This window comes from Chaetodon auriga, chromosome 22, assembly GCF_051107435.1.
Source record: "Chaetodon auriga isolate fChaAug3 chromosome 22, fChaAug3.hap1, whole genome shotgun sequence".
Taxonomy (NCBI): Eukaryota; Metazoa; Chordata; class Actinopteri; order Chaetodontiformes; family Chaetodontidae; genus Chaetodon; species Chaetodon auriga.
Genome location: NC_135095.1, coordinates 17,540,823 through 17,555,316, shown reverse-complemented (window position 1 = coordinate 17,555,316; position 14,494 = coordinate 17,540,823). Strand labels below are relative to the sequence as shown.

Below are 14,494 nucleotides of genomic sequence, written 5' to 3'. Positions count from 1 at the left end.
CGTGTCGACCTGTCCCGACAGACGGCTGTTTCTGGCTTCCTTTGTCTCTTCCCAGACTTTCAAAACCTTCTTGGGCTCTCGTTCAGCCTCCTTCGTAGCACTCACACCTTTGTTCCTCCGCGCATTGGTCGCAGTATGTTGTACGACATGCAGTAAAATGTGATCCTGCAGTACGTGTGTACTCTGAGCTGCAGTGTTATGGTGTGGCTCCACTCGCTGTGGGCTTCGGGGTGGCTTTCAGACGGGGCAGAGCAGCTCCTTTCAGCCAAGCCTTTATGCCAAATTCATTTGTGTCTGTCGTTTAATAATTCTCCGTAAATTACAAAACATTCTTCGTATTCCATCCGAACGGCTGCACGCGGCTGAGCTTCCTCCTCCAGTTTCTCCACAAACTGTTATTAAGACAGTTGAGAACTTGCTGTGTGCAGATGACACTATTATTGCACTGATATTTCTCAGCCTAATGAAATCTGCTCTGCCTCGCACCGATGGAACACTGTTAACTTTGATCTCACAATTAAGTCTCCATGAACAGCTAATAAAGCATAATCTGCTCTGTATCTGCTTGTCTGCGCCAGAAGCACAGAAAGCCTTTTAGCATATCTTCGCCGCGGCTCCTGACTGACACTTTGTTGCTCTCGGCTGAAACAGTGACTTATTTTTATCACGCCCCAGATAATACAATCAAGTATTAAGGAGTTAAAAATCAAACTGGATCTGCATCGGTTGAGTGGCAGATGAGTGGCAGATGCCTGTGGGGCTTCTCGTTATTCAGCCTCTTCCTCCTTTTTCATCCATCTCCCTCTGCTTTTCAGCAGATAGGTTGACATCCCAGAATACAAAAAAGCAGACCTGCTTTTGTTGCTGGGGATATTTGGATGTGGTAGAGGAAGTACTCAGATCCTTTACTTTGGTAAAACGATGTGAGTATAATGAGGAAAATGTACTTAAAGTGCAAGTGACACCTTGACAGTGTTTGTTTTGTCCAACCTGCAGTCGAAACCTTTAAAATTATTAAAACTCATTAAAAGGAAATGCAACAAATGTTCATATTTGAGAAGGTAGAATCATGACACGTTTGGTAAATTTACATTCAAATTGAGTTGAGTTGCACAATATTTCACATTTCCACATTAAAATGTCTAAAAACAACTCGTTTGGTAAATATTTGGTTGTGCGCTTACATCATGCCAGATGTTTCTAACAGTGTTCAAACCCAGAGAAACTGTAAATTTGTTCAAGCTGAGGGTGCGTTTCATTTGCTCACCTGTCAGAGCCGATAGGCGAAACATCAGGTGATACGTCAGCGAGTGAGGAAGGAAGCCTGAGTCATGTCAGGTAGCACAGAAGACAGCAGCTCCCATGATCCCTCGCTGCTTCACGACTTCGTCAAACGACGTCTTTTGTTCTCGTTGTTTCGATCGAGAGACCCCTAGTGGCAGAAATGACAAACTGTGAGTTTAATAACAAAACGGATGCTATAAGCTCTAAAACGCTACAAAATAAATATAGAATTTGTTCCAAAGCACAGTTGCATTCCACCACTGGATTTATCTAAATTGCCCAATCTTTCATTTATTAAACACAAACACACTCATGATGTCACCGTCCTCCTGATAGCTCTCATAACCTTTCATACATTTGGCTGCAATATGCCGAACTCTGATCGGACTTAATGACGGGCCGGACCGGCCTGAGATTTCTGCTCTATGATAAGACCAATCAAAGGAAAATTGTGGCCTTTTATTTTTGGGATCTTTTCCCTTTTCCTCAAAAAATGACACTGGCCCGAGCGGACAGACGGTAGCAGTTTGTCGCTGCATGTTGGAGAATTGATAAGGAATGTTTTCCACATGAGTTCGGTGCTGATTGTGGCGCAGTATTTTTCCTCTCATCTTAAACTCACAAGTGGATGCTGCGAGGACGCCGGCCAGATCTGTTAAGCCTGTTCGTTCGTGTGCTGATGGAGATGTTTGATTCTTCTGGGACTGTACGGCAACAGTTCACATGCAGGTTAGGCCTCCCTTCAGGTGGGAGCAAACCTCGATGCACGCGTCTCGCTTTCATCATCAGACGTGTTTAAAAAGCCATCCGGGCTGTAATCAGGAGCCATCCAGAGGAAGTCTCTGCCACGTTAGCGCGGGACCGCCGCAGCGCCTCCCGGCGAGGTCAAGAGGTAACGCCTCGGCCGAGCCCTCGTCGTGCGCTCGGGTCACAGAAACAACACCGCGCTCTGTCTCAAACCTCACACTTTTCATCTTACACCTGTTGTTTTGCTTGGAAGAAATACTTTGGGCTCGGGCAGATCTAACAATAACATTATGTGTTTTCATGGATAACAGTTTGTGACGGATATGTTTTTGAAGGAAGAGGAGCAGATAAGATTGAAGCGGCTAACGAGCAGCGGCGCAGCGCATCTGTCCGCCCTGACTCGCCGCTCTGCGCTGATTCGCAGGGTTTACAGAGACATGTTGGAGAATTGCATTTTAATAAGCGCTTTTGGAATTCTAAATCAGGTTATCTGTAATCACAGCGGCTCCTGCCTGCTATGTGTAATGTCTTAATGTGTTTCAGTTGGCTGCAGAAAGGTTTTCTGTGAGTCTTTGTGTTTAGTCGGTATCTGTGGTCATGAATAATCCTCTGAGGGGTCTGCAGGACAAAACTGGACCTCCAGAAAAAAGAACAAGGTTAAGTATTCAACATTTCTGCTTTAAAGGCCATTTAAAAACCAGGTAGGAAGTCTGAATTAGGACATTGTGAAGCCCTCATTGTGGACCCTCTGCAGTCCAGATTGAATAGGTGGAAACTGTGTTCTGTCAGCTCGTAACATCTTTAGTTTACAGCCCATGATCCAGTTCTATCTTGGACCAATCCTCTGTTTCTGTTCTGAACTTTTAAGAAAAGCTTTGCCGCTTGTTACAGACATTATTGTGCACTTGACACTGAAACAGGAACCTGTTCCTGTTTAAATCTGCAGATTTTGATGCGAAGCTTCCATTTTCTTTCCCCTCCGACTCCTGATTTCTTGTATTCTTGTTGAACTGTAGCTCAGAGTCTCTCAGTCTGTCTGTCCAGTGTTTTGTTCTCTGTGTACAAAACGTTAGTTTTTGTGCAAACCCTTCACATAAAATAGCATCTGTTTGCGAAGAGGACTTTCTACAATCTAAAAGCATGAAAGACCGTTCATGAAAGGCCACCTGACTGCACTGAATCAAGCTTTTGTGGCAGATGATGCCAAACTTCTGAGCAGTGACGTATGTTTACATTCATCATTTCTCACCTGAACACATTGTGTGACTCCTCAAGGTCTTCCAAACACCTTGAATGCGTTTCTCTTCTTGTTAAACGTTTATTAAGCCCTTTTTTTTGAATATATTAAATCGTGTATTGTTTGCATTCATGTTTTCTAGCTTGCACTCTTCTTCTTCTCTGCCTTTGTTGGCACATTGTTAAGCTTCTTTGTGCAGCACCACCATCAACTGTTTGCCTGCGTGTGTCCTCGTGTGTGTGTGCACGATAGGAACAAAACAGGGATCCATATTCTGTAACTGAAGGCTACCTGTGATCAAAAACTCAACAGTCTACCTTAAAAGAAGAGTAAAAGAAGAGAAAATTAACAAAAAAACAACCTTTTAACTGCAGCTAGATGACATCTCGTGTTTTCTAGGTGAGAAAACAGTGGAAGGAGCTGAAAGTGCTTTTGGAATATTGATTAATAACTTGGTAGTTCAACACTGAATAATTAGGCAGAAAACTGCTGCTGCTCTTTACCTTGATGGAAACACCTGCTCTGACATCACTGCTGGGGGTGTGGCCAGACATCTAGAGGCTGTGATTCACTGTGGATTAAAAAAGATTAGCTTGTGAGGACCAAAGACAGAGGAAACCAAGCCAATAATGAAAAGTTAAATAACGTAACGCACAGCTCAGTGTGTGTGTTCTCATTATTTTTTAGGCTGTTAGACGACATGAGGACGTCATCTTAGTATTCAGATGCATCTTTTAAACCTCAGTGTACAGTTTAATTGAATGGTGGAATTTATTAAATCTTTTTTTTTTAATTACATGAAACCTGAGACCAATCTTCATAGTAAAAATGATCAAAACAAGCAGTGAAAGTAGCTTCAATGCGCTGATGCTCTGGGAGCAGCAGACTCGTGCCAGTAGCACGTATTTGAACACATCGTCGTTAGAACTAATAAAAACTCCGTCAATAACTGGATACAGCTTGATTTAATGACGTGTTAACAATTTGTGACGCAGAACGCAGCTTTGATAAAAGCAATAAATGTTCTTCTAAAAGTTCAAAGTGCACAATCGAGCCATTTTCCTTAAACAATCTGTAACTTATAGCTTTATTCCGCTCACTCTCGAAACAATATCCCGACCTTTCATCAGATGTGTCGACTGCGACAGACGGCGCGTCGCCTGAAAGCAGCTCCTCTATCTGCTCTGCCCGCGGAGCTTCTCTCTGCTTTATCAATTCTTTTTAAACATCAGCTTTTCAAAAGCTGTTCGGGGTGCGATGTGAAAGGAGGGCAGTTTGAATATTCTGAAAGCTTTTCCTTTAAAGACAGGCCTACAGCGCCGTCTGCAATTACACTACTCGTTGTCAAATGTGTTTGCATATTCAATATAAAAAACCTGCTGGATGTGGCTTAATTTAAGCAGCCTCATAGGCGACAAGCAGACTCTTCAACAATGTGCTGGAGAGAGATACCTTATTAGCCTTATTATCATTATTCCTCCTGATCGGTCTCCTCTACCAGATTGTTGTCCTTCACCTAACTTTCCCTTTATCGTGTAGACACAGACCAAATAAACTCTGCAGACGCCCGTGGCGCTCTGCTGAGACGGAAAGTTGGTCGGTTGTGAAAATAGAATTATGAGACCACTGATGCCAGGACTGACTGAGGAGTGGGCTATGTTCTGACAGGTGTGGTGCGATGTCAACCGAAAGGCAAAGATGTTTTGAATTAATGAGGCCAGGTGATGGAGAGAAGGAGCAGAGCTGCAGCCAGCGCTCTCGCCTGCAGTTTACTGGAGACCTGGTGAGCTTATTTAAATTACTGCCCTTGATCTCACTGATCACTAGGCTATAGGCTACTTAATTAAAACTAACAAGCAGTGCATTAACACCCTGCCGGCACGCTGACTCTGTCAACCTGGTTCTGTGTAAGCAGCGCCCCGGGGAGGCGGGCGCAGGATTCCAGATGCAGGTGAAGCAGACGGTTGATTTAAAATGCCAAAAAGAAAGATGGCAGGTTTGTGCATCCTGATTGAAAGCGAAGGCATTTCTCACTGTTAGAGGGTGAAGGAGGAGTGTGTGATGTGTGTGTGTGTGTCCTGGGAATAAAGGCGACATACCCGGCGAGGAAGGCCAGCCTTGAGCTTTATAGGCGGGTGCTTTGATCAGAAAGGCCGGTTCATCCTCACCTTCTCGTGGACGTCGTCGCCGGATGCTTATGATGCCGAGCGCCGTCTTCTCTGAAGAGACAGAGAGGAAATGAGGTGGAAGGAAAATGGAAAGGGGAAGCTAAGGTGTGTCAGTTTTACCACGATAACCCCGACACATGCGGGACCCACCCAGCAGCTTCCACGCTGTTAAAATCCCTTTATTCCTCTTTCTGACAGCCTCACATGCACATTCTGTTTTGTTCTGACTGTTCATTAAGGCGATCTGATGTCAGCTGACCCAAGACTTATTCTCCACGTCTGGTGCATCATTTTATACACATTTCCCAATCGTTCACCCTCATGTGTTTGTTAAGTCTCCTCTAGGATTTTAAATAAAGTTCAGCGGGATGCTCGGCTGCACAATATGAGTCTGCATGCTGACGACTCGACCGGCAGGTCAGCCCACCTGCTGGCACCGTACCTTTCTGCACACCACAGGTATGTTGGCACAAAACACTTGGTTGGGGTTTAGAAAATGTCATGTTTTGGCTTAAAGTGTCCAATTTAGTTGCCATAAGCATGGCTGTAAATATCCAGTACCTGGTTTTCTCTCCACAGACATGTCAGCAGTCATCAGGCCTCGCTGTGACATCACCACATCCCCTCCACCTCCTGATGAGACTCACACACGAGCTGCTAATCTTCATCACTTTGATACCAACTGATAAGAAATTTAACATCTGTTGTTTACAGAAATGCACAGTACCAGTGTTTTACTGTGGCTGTGCAGGCTGCTGCTCGCCGGGTAATCAAACAAAAAAACATCCACAAACAACAAGAAGCTAACAAAGACCAAGTGAGCTAAATGAGTAAATATATGACTGAAGTCTCTAAATAGAGAGAAACAGATCACTTCTTACTTTGAGCAACTCCCTCTCCACCAAAATTAAACTGATTATTCACTTTATAGCTGCCTAATTAGTGTAATTTAAAATAAGTTCATTGAGATAAACGAGCTTATGAGCCGGTTAACGGTCAGTTTTGGAGCCGGATGCAGCAGAAAAGTCAATGATCGATGTAACTAAGTACATTTCAGGCCAGCCAAGTACTGCGCTTAAGTACAGATTGGAGGTTCTTGCACTTTATTTGACTGTTTAGGAGGAAAATATTTCATTGTTTCTCAACTACATGTGTCTGAGAGCAATAGTAACTAATGCAGATGAAAGTTTTATATAGAAACATGAAAACCTAATAAGTAATAATATGTTACTGTCAATTTAATTCATTAAATTTGTATTAAAAATATATTAAAAGTTGTGCAGCAGAACTTTTCTTCTTGTCTACCTCATTAATCATCTCACACCCCCCAAATGTATTTATGACTTTTTGCAGGGGCCATTTTTTCCTGTACGAATGTGTATTTTAAATGCAGGACTTTTACTTGTGATGAAGTATTTCTACACTGTGGTACTTTTACTCGCTCCAGAACGAGTAACGAGCGAGTACAGATTACTTCAGAGTGAAGTAACGGACGCCCTGCTTCCTCCACGCTGATGGGCCCCTCCTCTGTGCTTGTGAATGACTTTGTGACGACCTCTGTTGCAAATGTCCCCCCCCCCCCCCCACCTCATTCGCAGAAAATGGAAATGGCTTAGCGCTATCGCCGTTGCCCCGGCAACCATCTGAGTCCCCCATCTCGCGGTGGAGAAATGAGTTCTGAACGGGCTCGAGAGAGGCAGGGATTAAACATGATCCCGCGGACGGGCTGTCAATCAAAGCCCGACTCTTCAGCCTCCTTCCGTTTACGCTCTCAAAGCCAGAAGGTGCGTTTCATCAGGAATCGTCCGTTTGGAAATAAAAGAAACGCATCTGATGGTGAATCTGCTGCTTTCCTGTCAGCTATTAAAGCAGGAAACTCTCCTCGTTTTAACAACAAATCCGTTATCCTGCAGCGGATTTAGTGGTGGTCGTTATATTCCAATGCCAAGAGGCGATGGATTAATTTAATTAGCCCGGTGAAGATTAATGACAATGCATAGGCCTTCAGCAGATAAGGCTGTTAAAAGGACTGTGTTATTTTCAACGCGGCTGTGTGTCCAATTTGGGAAACTTGGTTGAAGTTAAACCCTCCTAAAATTAGTGGATTGCAAATTTTGTAACTCTGGGTTTGCAGACTGTGATGATGAGGTTCACGAAGCACCAAACTCAAGCACACATTCACCATTCGTCATGTTTCTGTGTGTGAAATCGACGCTGAAACACAGGCCTGTTTTATTCTGTAGATTTCTATTGTTGGACCGCTACGACAGAGCAGATGGAGCCAAAGGAAAGGCGTCTCGCAGCGGCACTCTGACGGACGGTAGAGGCTATGTGCTGCTCTGGAAAGGTGTTAAAGCAGTAACACGTGCACCACATGAGCAGCTGCAGGTGTCTTTACACCTGCACAAAAACTGCTAAATTCAGCTGCAGCAGTATCTCATCATGACAGACAGCTCTGCAGGAAAGCAGGCCAATATTTCTCAACCTCTCTTCAAAATAAAAGCTCTGACTGCTCGAGGTTTCTCCCTCTAACATGTTAGAATCCTCTTCAGGTCTGAACATGTAAAATAATCCATTATTTGCTCTCCCTTTCTCATCATTATCTGACCTCTCTGATTCATCTTGTGCCCCATCAGGGGGCCCCCACCCTCAGCTTGGCTACCACTGGTGCAGGCATTAATGCACTGGTGTGGTTATTTCCTGGACTTTGGTGCTTGTTATGTTTTTATTTACAGCTGCAGATCCTCCACACTTGAATCACACCCAAATAAAAGCACTTTTTTTTTTTTTTTGTAATGAATACTTAAAAAAAACATGAGCACCACTTCCTCTTTCAGGGTTTACTCATTCATTAGTGATGTAATAAAAAACCACCAGTTTATACAGAAATCAACACGGTCCTTAATTCATTTTAATGTACTAATTTACACTTTTTGTTTTCGTACAAACCCTCTCTCCTTACAGCGTTGAATTAATCATATTATTCATGTGTTAAACTAAGTTCAGTAAATAACGCTGCAGACTCTCCACACGTCAGAATTATTAGATGTGGATCAAGAAGCAACCTCTTTAAACTAAAACTCAAAAGAAGAATTAGTTTTCAGTTCATGCCAGCTGAAAAGACAGAATGAAGTCCTGGGAATGCCTGCGCGCGCCCTGCACAAGTAATCACATTACAGTAACGCATTACTGGTGCCAGGCTGCCAGAGGCTGCTGGGAGAGCGAGGGAGGGCGGGGAGAGTGAGACCCCATGCAATTTGATATTTGCCTCTTTGACAGTCATTTAAAGGGGATCTGGAGAACCCGATAGCCGGGGACTTACACCCCTCCAAAGGCTTTCGGGACACTTTAGCCCGGCTCGGCTCGGCCCCGCAGCGCCAGTGAGTCGCCAGGCAGGGTGTAAACGTTAAATGTTAGCTATGTTAGCTGGATTGCGAGGGAAAATCAAGCCACTCTTTCATTCATTCTTTTTTTTTTTTTTTTTTTTGGAAACCCTCCTCCCACTCCTCTGCTTTCCTTCTGTTCCAGACTCCACAAACCCCACAAACAGTCATTGACTAAAGCGGCTTAGGGAGTCTCCTAATAACGCCTTAACGAATTAAAAGCAAGGGAGAAGTTTGGAGAGTGAAAAGAGGCAGCAAAGGGAAATATTTGTAATTGCTGAGACTGTACAGACAAAGAGTCCTGACGCGGTGGAATAGGAGGTTATCTGCCATCGTGGCGGTTCCTTATCGGTGGATAAATATTTGTATATCATGGCAAACCGCGGCTCCTGACGGGCTGGTGTGATGGCTGCAGCGCAGGTGATCCACGCCGAGATACAGCTGCTGCGTGCGTCCTCTGCAGCCGCACTGTGGGGGGTCGAGGCCATTTTTTTTTTTTTTTTTTTTTTTTTTTTTTGCCAATTATGAGGTTAAAAGAGTGTGTGTTTAATAAACGGCTGCTCATTAAAGGGAGAGTACATTCCCCTGCAGATAACAGACAGGTTGCATTGTGCTCACGTCTCCTGGGAGGACTCCTGACTGGATGTTTGTCCCCTCCAAGTCCCCAGCCTTGCATCTCATTACGCCCATCTCCACATCTCTATCTGCGGTATCTGGGCCGCAGCGCAGCCTCCAATCCAGAAGCTCTGTATGGCCAGTTTCCGCACTGACGAGAGATTAAGATTTTCTTTCACAGGGTGAATTAAATCAGGCTATTTTGGAGACCCCTTTAAGCAACAACCAACGTGATCTGGTTGTTTTTCTTTCATATGAAACCCTCACTGGACTCCCAGTGGCCACCCAGTCCAGGATTATTCTGCTCAGCCAGGAAAGAGAAGGAGGAGGAGGAGGAGGAGGAGAAGAGGGAGGGAGGGCTTGCCTGGATACCCAGCCGCCTGTAAGTGTCCATCCCCGGTTTGTTTGACATGGCAGTGTCCCTGGGTATAAAACTGATAAACATCTGGTGGCGCTGCCAGGACATTGGAAAATGAGGGATTGGGGGGAGGCAGTGAAAGAGGCGGCGAAAACACAAAATCATAATGAGAAGAAAGATGGGCAGAGGGAGAGAGAGAGAGATGCTGATCAGCTAATTACAGCTGCAAATAAAATGCAAATTTATCCTGGCACGGTGAGCATGCCCAAGTTTAAACATAGCGCCATCCAAAAATTCAGAGCTGCACGGGCACGGCGCCAAAGACGACTTCCCAACAAAGAATCACCAGCCAATAATAATAATAATAATAATAATAATAATAATAATAATAATAATAATAGAAATACGTGCATATAGTGACCATTATTATTATTATTGCTGTTATTAGTATTAGTATTATTGTGTGCATTGCATCCTGGTGGTTATCAGACTACCAGGGGACACCTCCCACCCTTTTCACCAAAAAAAAAAAAAAAAAGAAAAAGAAAGATGGCATGCTTCCCAACAACAGTGACACCATCACGCACATGATGCCTCACATCCACAATCCAACAATTCTACTTCCCCACAGTGCAGCCGCCTGTTTACGCAGGGCGCACGCACGTCTCCGCTCCCGCCACCGTACGTGGTGATTAATGATACATCGCCACCCAAAGATTAATCATGGAAAATTAAAAAAAAAAAAAAAAAAATCTTGGAGGGTACTCACGAGAACTGCAGCAGTGGACTAGATCAGGTGGGATGCAGGGGAGGGGGGGAGGGAGGGGGGGTGAAGGCGAATTGGCTCCATCGAATCTTTTTAGATGCAAATATTTTGTTATCTCCACTTTGCTGCACTGTTTTCAGTGTTTATGATTAATTATCTCTTCTTGGTGAAAAATAAATCATGCGAAATTAGGATCTAGCTGACTCCACCGGCGTAAGCAGAGATGGCAGGTCGATGCTGTTAATTTCAGGTTGAAATTGACACACTAATTATAGTGCAGAGTGCTGCTGGAACACTAGCAGGCAAGATTATACCTCTGTGCTTCTATTTTTTTCTTCTTCTTCTTTTTTTTTTTTTTTTATCAGATCCCCCTTATATTTTACCAATTAAAAATCGTAAAGGCATTTCATTGCCCCGGGATAAAAAAAGCAGCCTCTCTCCTAACATGGCCATCACTTTCCCCCATCAGATTCATTGTGATGTATTAGATGCAATAAATTATCCCATGTAACAAAACATGGCGAGCTGAAAGGCTGATAATCTGCAGAGGGGAGATAAGGATTCATTATTCCAAATCATTATGAATCCAGCGTTGGCTGTGACTTCTTTCTTAATCAGCTTCTGTGATCCTGGATACGTGAAGGGAGCAGATAAGAGCAGAGTCGTTTATAATTCTCCCCACCTCGGCCTAATATTTTAAAATAAAATCGCAGGGAGAAGCCGCCGTAAAAAAAAGGGAAAAAAAGAAAAAAAACACACATTGGCTTAACGTTTGGAGGGTGCACAGGACGAGAATAATAAAACACATTGAGAAAATAAATAAGTAAATAGATAATACGTGGCCCATACATTTTTGGAGGTGTTTTGTCTCAAATTAAGGTCATCTTATTCGACATTTACAGCGAAGAATCATGTAGGCAGGGGAGAGAAGGGAGATATATACTGCAGCATTTATTTCACATTTGGAGTGGGAAGTGTCTAATAAAATTTAGGCTACACCGGGAGGCTATAAAAGCGGGTGACCGTAAATGATTTACTCCGTTTATGCACTAACGGGGCAGAAAAGCCACGGTGCAGGGGTGGGTTGCAGATAAAGCGCCGCTCCACCGGATGCTTTGCGGCTGCACAATTTGGGGAAAAAATGCAAAATTAGCTGTAAAAAGGTGAGCTGCATGCGACTAAAAATGCTGCTGTATTTAATCAGAACATAAAGGTGACATTATGACTCCTCATTCTGCGTGCTGCTGCTGAGATTATAAATATCAGCCGGCTGTGATAGAATGGGAATAAAGGCCGGCGCGCGCAGGCTCTGCTTGTTATTACGGCCCAGCGTACCGGAGGGTTTGTGCTTAGCTGTTGTCAGCCTCTGCTGTCACGCGGGAGCTCGCGTCAAATTCGACATTAATCACGCGATTTCACGGCGGCGGGCGCACGCGGGAGACAAGGAGCGTGACTTTGGACTCGCGCTCGCGCCGCAGCCCGGTTCCGGGAGCGCAAAGCGGAGACTGGCCCCCTTAATGTGATGCTGCGTGGCCTGGTAACGCGAGGTACACCCTAAACGGCATCCAGGCCATTTACAGTCTCCATTTACAATTAATTAAGGGCTGACTCCGCCATAGCTGCACCCCCTCCTCCTCCCAAAAAACACGCATGTCATTTTACACGCGCTCCCTTTCAGCATCAACCTTTATTTTTCCCCCTTATTTAATTCTATCCCGACTGAACAACACCAAATTGATTCTCGTTATTTTCCTCGTAATTAATCTTTTTATTACACCTATAATATCCTTTAATTAAGTGCAGCATGAATGCTGGTTTAACTGTTGTTTTCCATTAGCTGCTATCACAGACATCAGCATATTAACGTCACCTTTACATTGAAATCGAAGAGCTGATAATTCCCCAAAATAAGCACTTTATTTACGTCCAAAGCAGATTAATAAATCATTACTATCTGGATGTGTTATTTTGTTATTCTATTTAGATGTTGAAATACTAATTCCATAAATGAAAAGCTCCGCTTACCCTGCATGGAAAGCCTGAATTATTCATTGGTTTAAAAAGACACATTTGGCTGCAGCCGCATTCGTAAGTTTATACAACGAGGTTTGTGCCAATTATCTTTAATTTATTACCTTAATTGAATTTCTTCCCCACAGATAGATTTGGGTGTGATCAGTTTACATTCTCCTTCGATGAGTCAAGGCGCAACATGAGAGATAGCAAGCCTCCAGCATCCTCCCTCTCCTCCTCTCCTCAGTGCATTTCACAGAGAGAAGGATCGGATTTGCTTGGTGCTCCTTTCAATGAACCATGGTGTCAATAAGCAGGCTAGCAGGCCCCTATATGCTCCGGGTTAGCAGTGGATGCATATGGAGGCTTTTGCCATTTTCACAACAACTGCTAAAAGCAGCAGGCCACAACGCAGCTCCGGTCACATTACCATATTGATACGGGAAGATTTCAGATGTGTTTGCTTACACGTTGTTCAAACGGAGCTCTGACTGATGTGGAGTTTGGCGCGGATCGTTGGAGGTGATTAGACACCAGCTATGGCTTCATCTGTCCTTTGTGGCAGAGGAGAGAAAAGGCTCCCCTCGCCAGCACAAAAGGAGGTGCAACATTTTGTGTGGCGCGGAGAGATCTCGCATTCTGCACTGAAATATCTGCAGAGCACAAACTGTGCAGGCACCATTCTTACGCACGGATAATACACTTACACAACATCCCCAATCCTGCACAAAACGCACCACATTTATCACACACACACGGTCCACATTTGAACCATTAAAACCAAATCTGAACGAAAAAAAAGTGTGTTATGTTATGGCCATTGACACCTGATTATAGAGAGGCGTTTGTATTAAACTAAGAGGCAGGTCAGGTGTTTATTGATCCCAAATATTACCATACAAATAAAAATACAAATAAAAGAATAATAAAATCAATATATTTAGGAGCAAAATTTGTAGAAAAAAAGATAATAAATGGCTGGCCATTAAAGAAAAAAATTCTCTTGTGATCTTATAATTTATTCCCACTGGTTTCGATTGCTGTTCACTGGTTTCTCTTCCTCCAGCGTGTGATGCTCTCAGACCCGGAAGAGCTGGCGTGCACAGTACAGTAAGTACGGTAAAGAGGCCGCCTTTGGTTGGCCCGGACGCGCGTGCAGCCTGCCCGGTAGCCTATGTGCGCGCGTGCTTCTCCTCGCGGTGCGTTATATGACGATGTGACTCCGGGACCGAGGGCGCGCGCACCACCACCACCACCACCACCACCACCTCCAGCAGCAGCAGCAGCAGCAGCAGCACCGTATGAGTGCGTTTTTTCTCTCCTTCCCCGTCCACCGCTCTCACTCTCCCTCTCTCTCTCTCTGTCTCTCTCTCTCTAAATGCCATCGGCGCCTCCATCTCTATGTCACTCTTTCTTCACATCTGCAGAAAAAAAAGCCTCCATCCGTCCAGCGTCCACCAGCAGCAGCAGCACAGGTCAGTAAATATTTAGATTTGCTCTGAAGCCGGCGCATCCTGCGTCCAATGAGCTGCCTCTTCCCTCAGCGGCTTTGTATGTGAGAGCTCCCTGAGCTCACCGTGTGTGAATGATGGCAAACTTTTGCATGTTAGCCGAGATGAAAATAAATGAAGTAAAACGAAAAACCAAGCAGCACTTTTTTTTGTGTGGGCCGGAATTCATTCAAAGCCAGAGAGGAAGCTGCCGGCTTCACCTTCGTCTCTCTGTGCATCGGCTGTGTGCACTTGCTGAAAAAAGGGGGCTGTGGGGTTGATAAGAGCGGCTCGAACATCCATAACGACCGCCATTGTTGTGAGCTGCTCTTTGACCAAACCGCGCTGTTATTTCTCTCAACACGAGCGTGATTTTTGGCTTGCTTGATCATTGGCTCGCCTTTTCCGGCACGCGTGTGTCAAACCGACACGG

General features: G+C 44.5%; 1 protein-coding gene and 1 long non-coding RNA gene across 2 annotated transcripts in view; one reads left to right on the top strand and one right to left on the bottom strand.

Moving 5' to 3' along the window:
- Positions 1-1,234: 1,234 nt before the first annotated feature.
- The window catches only part of LOC143314837 (uncharacterized), a 13,511-nt gene continuing 251 nt past the window's right edge, over positions 1,235-14,494 (bottom strand). The window contains exons 2-4 of the long non-coding RNA XR_013075831.1: positions 5,368-5,487; positions 3,772-3,839; positions 1,235-1,432 (exon numbers count right to left, since the gene is read on the bottom strand). This is a non-coding gene — a long non-coding RNA (uncharacterized LOC143314837). The remainder of the gene's footprint in view (positions 1,433-3,771; positions 3,840-5,367; positions 5,488-14,494) is intronic.
- Positions 13,778-14,494, top strand: part of gata3 (GATA binding protein 3) — a 16,161-nt gene continuing 15,444 nt past the window's right edge. Inside the window, exon 1 of the mRNA XM_076722059.1 lies at positions 13,778-14,046. The gene's annotated coding sequence lies outside the window, so the exon portion shown is untranslated. The remainder of the gene's footprint in view (positions 14,047-14,494) is intronic.